The following is a 7097-nucleotide window of genomic DNA, read 5'->3' as shown; positions in this document are numbered from 1 at the left end:
CAGAACCCAGTAAGTCGTTTGAGGTTTGGATCTGAGCTTTAAGCCGCAGAATTCATAGACACCAGAAGGGAAACAGCAGCAGGTAAGCAGAGGTAGAAAAGAGTTTGTGGGAGGTCTAACATGCAGCCGTCATATAAAATTTTTGCTCAGAAAACTTAGACATTTTAAGTCCAGAGGGGGGGAAAAAGGCAAAATAGCAACAGAAACTTCCTTCTTAAGGGCGGAGAGGAGGAGGAAATTATCAGTTAACTATTGAGACAAGCAGGGAAACATGCAAAAGCCCTTCTTCAGGCAAGCAGTCCTTTAAGCCTAGGGACATGCTAAATGAACCTTTTCACCAAGAGGCAGTGAGGCGCTCTGTGTGTGTGTGTGTGTGTGTGTGTGTGTGTGAGAGAGAGAGAGAGAGGGAGAGAGAGAGAGAGAGAGAGAGAGCGGATGAGAGCGAGACACACATACACACACACGCACACACATTCATACATACTGTTCCACCCAGACCTCAGAAGGAGGATACAGCCAGTCAGAGACGGAGAGCGATGGGGAAGCGAGAACGTATTGGATGAGAAATTTTTGTTACAAAAAAACACCAACCAGAGGAGGTGCCTCACCTATTTCCAAATATAATGAAATACAGAGTGGAGGAAGCATAAACTGCGAGAAACCATCATCCAAAGTGCTATTAAAGCTCCGGGCTGGAAGGGTGTAATACCTGTATCCTTTCATCAGTGAGAGCCAGTGAAATCTGGAGGGTTCCCTCTGGATGCTTAAAAACTCTGCAATTCTCCTCTTCCCTAGGCAGAGGAGCAACAGAAGGAACTGCTACATTTGAACTATCAAAGGCTGTAAGGAGGATGGGAGCCCGAAACTGAGAGTCACAGAGGAAGACAGGCAGAGAGAGATTCTGTCACATCATCGGTAAGTGACTGGCATTCCTTTACCCTGGGGCCGATTTGTGATTTCTGTCATTGTACTCCTAGATCTTAGCTGCATTTGAAAATATTTACCACAGCAGGTCAAGAATCAGCCTGCAAAGACCTTCTCAACTACCATGTTTTCAGAATGTAAAAATTGTAGGATGAAGACAAAAGGGTTTGTACATGTTTTTTTCCTCCACTGGATTTTTACATCAGAAAAGTTAAATCAGGAGTAAACGTAACCTGTTTACTCCTCCCTAATTTCACTGAGGAAAGGGGGAAGAAAATGATAAACAATTTCAGAAAATGAGCCGGGGAAGAGAACGATGCCAGGATATCAGGAATCATCCATGACAGAAAATAAACATATGAAACGAGAATGCAGTTTGCTAGAACTGAATGTCAATTTTGTGATTGAGGGATTTTATAGATTAGGGTAAAGGACAGAAGAATTGACTCTGGGGTCTGACAGTGTATTTGCTTGTTAAAAGGCAGCAGTGGAAGACTATAAGATGAGTTATACTGAAGTTTAGAATACTTGGAAAAAACAATATTTTGAATGCTAATAATGATATCCCTGAAGCGTATATCTGCAACTGATAGAGTATAAAAGCCTAAAAAACTATACTGAGCTGCCCTGTTTTTTCCTCTCTAGATGAAGAGAATGGTTTAGTAGCCTCTGTTGAATGTCTATGAGCGTTCTTTAAAATGGATTGATAATTATTCCTACTATGTGCAGTGCTGTACTTTGTATGATTTATAGATTTTTATCTCCTAAAAGAATGATCCATTAGACATAGATAAAATTAGAATAATTTTCCTCCCCTTAAACACAGAAGATAGGAATACTCTTATATTATTTGAAAAGAAGTTACAACAGTTGATATAAACTCCCAGATATTTTATGTGGAACACTTTGTATGTTACTCTTTTTGTGACTATTTATTAAATAACTAATTTCCAGAGTTTCTTGTTTTCAGGCTAAGCCCCTTTTTCCATTGAAGAAAAAAAAACATTGCTTTGGAAAATATATATTCATTAAGGTTCCAATAGCTGAAGTTAAATGTAGACATTTAAAATTTGGTGACATTTTTAAATTGGTGGAGGTGTAATTAATTATTGCTGAGTTATGGCAGAAATCCTCTAGAAATTCTTGTGACATCCACATTAATACTAAATGAGTTCATCATGATTAATATTAGTACCTTGAATACCAAAGGAATTAGCAGTGATTAGGTCATTATTGTAAAATGTTACAAAAGGGTCTGTAGTAAATTTAATTGCCTTACACGTGTTTCTTCTACAGTATGATTGCCCTATAAAACTGTACTTTGATCTTCTGGGTGGGCTTGTGTCTTTCAAAAACTTGAAAGAAATGTGTTTACTTTGAGAAGAAACTACTGTGAAGGTTTTACTGGATAATGATGAGAACAAAATTGTTAAAAGAATGAGTGATTGTAAACAAAGGCTAATTAAGTTGAAGTAAAGATGCAAATCGTGTGAGTGCAGGTTTGTGGGTCTGTGAGTGTGGCTAGACAGGTACAAAGCGTAGAAGTGTATGTGCGTGCATGTGTGTATACATTTTATACCATTACATTTCTGGTTACATTTCTGGGAAGAAAGGTAAAGGTACCAAGGGAGTGCCAGGGCGGGGAAAGGGGACTAAATTATAGAAATGAAAAAGTTGAAGAAATGAATTTAGGTTGAGGTAGAATTTGGGTATTTTATATTCAAAAGGCTGAATCTGATACCCAGGGTCAATGAGAAGATTCATGAGAAATATTACTTGAAAAAAAACTGAAAATTTTAATGTCCCTCTAAAAAATGCTTTACATCGCTATAGACTATGATCTGAGCATTGAACTATACTTGACTAGATAGAGGTGCATGCTCACTTGGCTTTAACTATTATATCACTAGAGATAAATGGAAACTTAGAGCCATTGATAGTAGAGAACCCACTAGCCTTCATTGACTAGAAGGAAATTGCATGGCAGATAAGATTGCTTCTGGCAAAGAGAGTTGATGGCTTGTATAAGCTAGGAAACTGAAAATCTATACTTGTGGAATTTTAAAGAATGGATTGAGTAGCTGATATTTAAGGTAAGCCAAGTTTCACTTGTTAAGAGGTCACTGTCCACCCTGATAAGATTGGGCATCATTTGAAGTTGTATATTTATAACTTCTGTAAAAACCTCACTTGAAAGGTTCATCACACCTAGAAAATTTGTTGCCATTCCCTGACTCTCCTGTACCATGGCAAACTACTAGAAAAGGACTGGTGTAGCTGAATGTGGATTTCAGAAAATATCTATTTCTAGGCAACAGTCTACAAAATAGTGATCTACAAAGATAATGTTGATAATATTGGAAGGGATTAAAAGTTGATTCGGAGGTAGGTACCAGACTTTCTGAAAAGGCTAGAGAGTTTTCTCTGGGCGGAGAAAGGTAGAAATGGTGCTTTCAGAAGTCAATATTGAGTTCTTTTAGCTTGAATTGATGAAACAATTTCAAAACTATGTTCTCATATTAAAAAACACGTCCCCCACTGGAAAGTAAAAACAGCATTGAAATTAGCTAGCAGGATCAGATTTAAAAAGACAAGAAAAATAATTCTTTTGCAGGAGATCTTCAATTATCTTCATCAGAGAGTGAATCAAGACTATATTGCTGTCTGAATTTTTGACTGTTTAAGTGCTGAAGTGGCTTTTAGCAAGCGTTATTTTTTTTTAAATCCAGATGTTGATTCCTTTGGATTCCTTAAATAATTTCTTCTTCTCTTCTAGTTTTGATTACTTAGACTTTACATGTTTCTGTTCTTCATCAGTGCTTTTAAATGTACCTGAACATTTAAGAGTAATTTTATTCTTTAACATTTTAGCTACCAACCCTCAGGCTTATCAAACATGGTTTTCTTATTATAGGCTGTGAGTTCCCTGCTGGTATATGTCTAGAGAAAAATATTTTCTTCAATATTGTACCAGGTTAGAACTGGGCTCTATTAGGTTACACTAATATGTTGCATGAACTTCTTAGCACTTTACAACAGGAAAGAACCTGGTCGGAAGCTTAAAGCAATAGAATCCCTGCAGAGTTGTATTTTCTCAGCATTTGTGATCAATAACTCTACATTAGGGGCTAGTGCATTTTAAAAAAAATAATGGAACAAATAAAATTTCTTAACACTTAAGCTTTATGAGTCCTTAAAAATAAAAATAGAATCTTCCCATTTGTTCACCCCTTTAATTTTGAAATACTGGTCCCAAGTTTTTGGGTTTTGTTTTTTTGGGAGAGGGGGAAGGGGGTGTTTGAAGAAAACACAGGGAACACATATATAAAAGTTTTATCTCATCAGGGATGAAGTTTGACTTTTTTGAAAAAATAGTGTTTAAATGTCCATAAGAATAATAATAAAAATGTAAGTGGTGCAGTTAATCAGCAAATGAGTGGCTGTTTTAAGACTGTTTTAAATACTTAGTATTTACTTGAAAGATTAAAGTGGACTGTGAAAGTTGTGCTAGTATTACATATAAATGTATTTTTATCAACTTATTGATAGGGAAATGTGCTCTGCTTATTACTTTGAACATTTATTTACAACAATTACTTGGAATCTTACACATTTTCTTCTCAATGTGCCATTCCAAGCTAAAACCCCTAATACGTCCCCTTGTATTCCTTCCACGTATAGTCTTATGATTTGTAATTCCCTTATTTTTGTCTAAGTGCTGATCATCAAAACTTAACTTGGATTTGCCCAAAACATAATGACTCTTCTTTCCAGGTTCTTGGAAATAGAACTGCTCTACAAAACCAGTTCACAAAATATATTTCCAACATTCTGGTCTTTTGGTGGGAACATCAAAACTTTCTTAGAAATATTGCGTGTATTTTACCCCAGAATAGTACAAGGAATTTGGTCAAGTCTCCAGGGAAGTCTAATGAATCCTTCTGCAAGTCCTGTGGTATTTTTGACCTCTATCAATATTAGAGGGAAGTTTTAGGATAAAACCTTAAATATTTTCTTTGTGCTTTTGATGGCATAAATGATGCTAGATGACTTCTCACATCCTTGCTGTGCACTGAATTATTTCATCCTTCTTGGTCACACTTGATATTTTGGATAGATTTTCCCACAGAATGGTGGCAAAAATGATACAGAGAATAAAGAGACAGAATCTGAGGAAAAACTAACAGGGAATAGGATTATTTAGCCTAAAAACAAAAAAGGAAAAGCTAAGAGATGACTGAGCTACTATCTTCAAGTACATGTAGGATGCGTATGTTGCATGCTAACCAGTTGTTCTTCATGCTTACTGAGGGCTGAACAAAAGAACAATGGTTGAAATGAGGTAGGGAAGATTTTGGTAGAATATCAGGTGGAAATGTTTGATGAACAATATGGTAGAACATTAGAATGGTGACCCACCATCTCTGAAGTCTTTTAAGAAAAGAATGACACTCAACTGTCTTAGAGGCATGGGACTGGACCAGGACTTTGTTGGCATTCCTCCTAATTATTATTTTCTGTTTCTCTGATGTACACCCTGCTTCAGTAGGAGGAAGGATTGAAATGATGCAGCTTTGCTGCTACACCTAGTTAAAGATGTGGTGTGAAAACTTCATGTGAATCAAATGAAGTCCAGTGGTCAAAAAACTAAATTTATTGATACTTCAGATTTTAAAATCAGTGTTCTTGAAAGGAGATTAAGGGAATGGTAAAGCATTTTTTTAATGATAGAACCTTACATAGATGGTTTGATTTTTGTAAATTATTTTAATTGCTCTATTTTGGGTGATGGTGTAGTTTCCCAATTTTTCCTCCAATTTTGATCGGGAAGGATCATGTGTCACTTAACAATGGACAGGAAAGCTACCCTGCCTTAATAGATACCTACCTGTCAAGACAGTATCTGATTATCTTTTATCTATCCCAGAGCTAGTACAGCACTTAGTAAGCGTTTAATAAATCCCATAGCTCAAATGGATAAACATGCTACTTTTAGAGGATAGATAGAAAGATGTCTTTGCAATAAGCATTTAGAGGCACTCTTTCCATAAATTATGAGCAGAAAAAGAGACCCCATTGTGTAGAAACTGCTTCTCATGATTTTTGCCCCTCTTTGCCAGTAAAGAGTACCAATCAGTTGATCATATCAAGAAAAAGGGAGAAGAAATATTTCGGACATCACCTAGTATCTTAGTCACAAACTTCTTAATACGGCATCTGTGAAGGGGCAGAAACCTGCCTTCCTTAACTGTGCAGGAGTCAAAGTATAATGTGGGCAGGAGACCAAATGAGAATTCAGTCTAATACAACTGTCATCTTTGTAGTATTTGCAGATCAGGCTACTGAATTAACTATGCAGCTGTACAGTTGAAGGGACTCATAACAGGGCAGGGGGGAAAAAGTATGTCATTCGATAATTAATCATCTAATACCTCCATTCCCCCTTCTTCTCCCCCCAGCCCCCAACCAAAATGCTTCCAATCAAGCCAGCACTGCAGGCATGGGGAATTTGTGGGAGTGGCAATAGATGGAAGGGCAAGGAAAAATTCATTTTAATATATAAACCTCACTTCTTTCTCTCCTCTTATAGTCATCACATTTGAGACTCCTTTAAAAAGATGCCTGAGTAGAATAACTAAGCTTTCTGCAAGACCTTAGGTACCAAAGAGCTTTGAAAAAGTTTATTTTTCTTTGTTTATTTTACAGTGTTTCCTCCCCTATAATGTATTTATCTTTTCTAAGTTATTGAACCTGAGGACTATAAATAGTAAATAGACTCTGTCTTTGACTACATAATTTAGAATCTTGAATGACAAATGGCCATTGGATTTTAGAACACCCTAAAAAGAGGTGAGAAACAAAAGAAAAGCAGTGATATTAAAATACACGAGACTGTTTCTAGTTCATCCAGATATAGAAAATGACTCATTTAATTTGTTTTGTAGTGTATATGTTCAAGGAAGTAGTGGAGATATATATATATATATATATATATATATAAATTATACATATGTATGTATATAAATCATACGTATGTATATGTATATATGAAGAGGGAGAGTGAGCTTGCATGCATTGATTTGGGCAAACTCATTTTTTCTTTTCCTCAGAAGTACCAAAGTTTCTTTGTGATCTGTCAACTCAGGCAGTGTAGTGAATGTCCTCATGATAAT

The 7097-nt window shown here is 36.2% G+C and overlaps 1 protein-coding gene across 3 annotated transcripts in view; it reads left to right on the top strand.

The window, feature by feature from the left end:
- The first annotated feature begins 490 nt into the window (after positions 1-490).
- The window catches only part of CNTN5 (contactin 5), a 665146-nt gene continuing 658539 nt past the window's right edge, over positions 491-7097 (top strand). For all 3 annotated transcript variants that reach the window (XM_038761846.1, XM_038761848.1, XM_038761845.1), the window contains exon 1: positions 491-915. The gene's annotated coding sequence lies outside the window, so the exon portion shown is untranslated. The remainder of the gene's footprint in view (positions 916-7097) is intronic.

This window comes from Tachyglossus aculeatus, chromosome 20 (genome assembly GCF_015852505.1).
Source record: "Tachyglossus aculeatus isolate mTacAcu1 chromosome 20, mTacAcu1.pri, whole genome shotgun sequence".
NCBI classification, from domain to species: Eukaryota; Metazoa; Chordata; class Mammalia; order Monotremata; family Tachyglossidae; genus Tachyglossus; species Tachyglossus aculeatus.
Note: the sequence above shows the minus strand (reverse complement) of the source record. Positions and strands in the feature narration are given on the sequence as shown.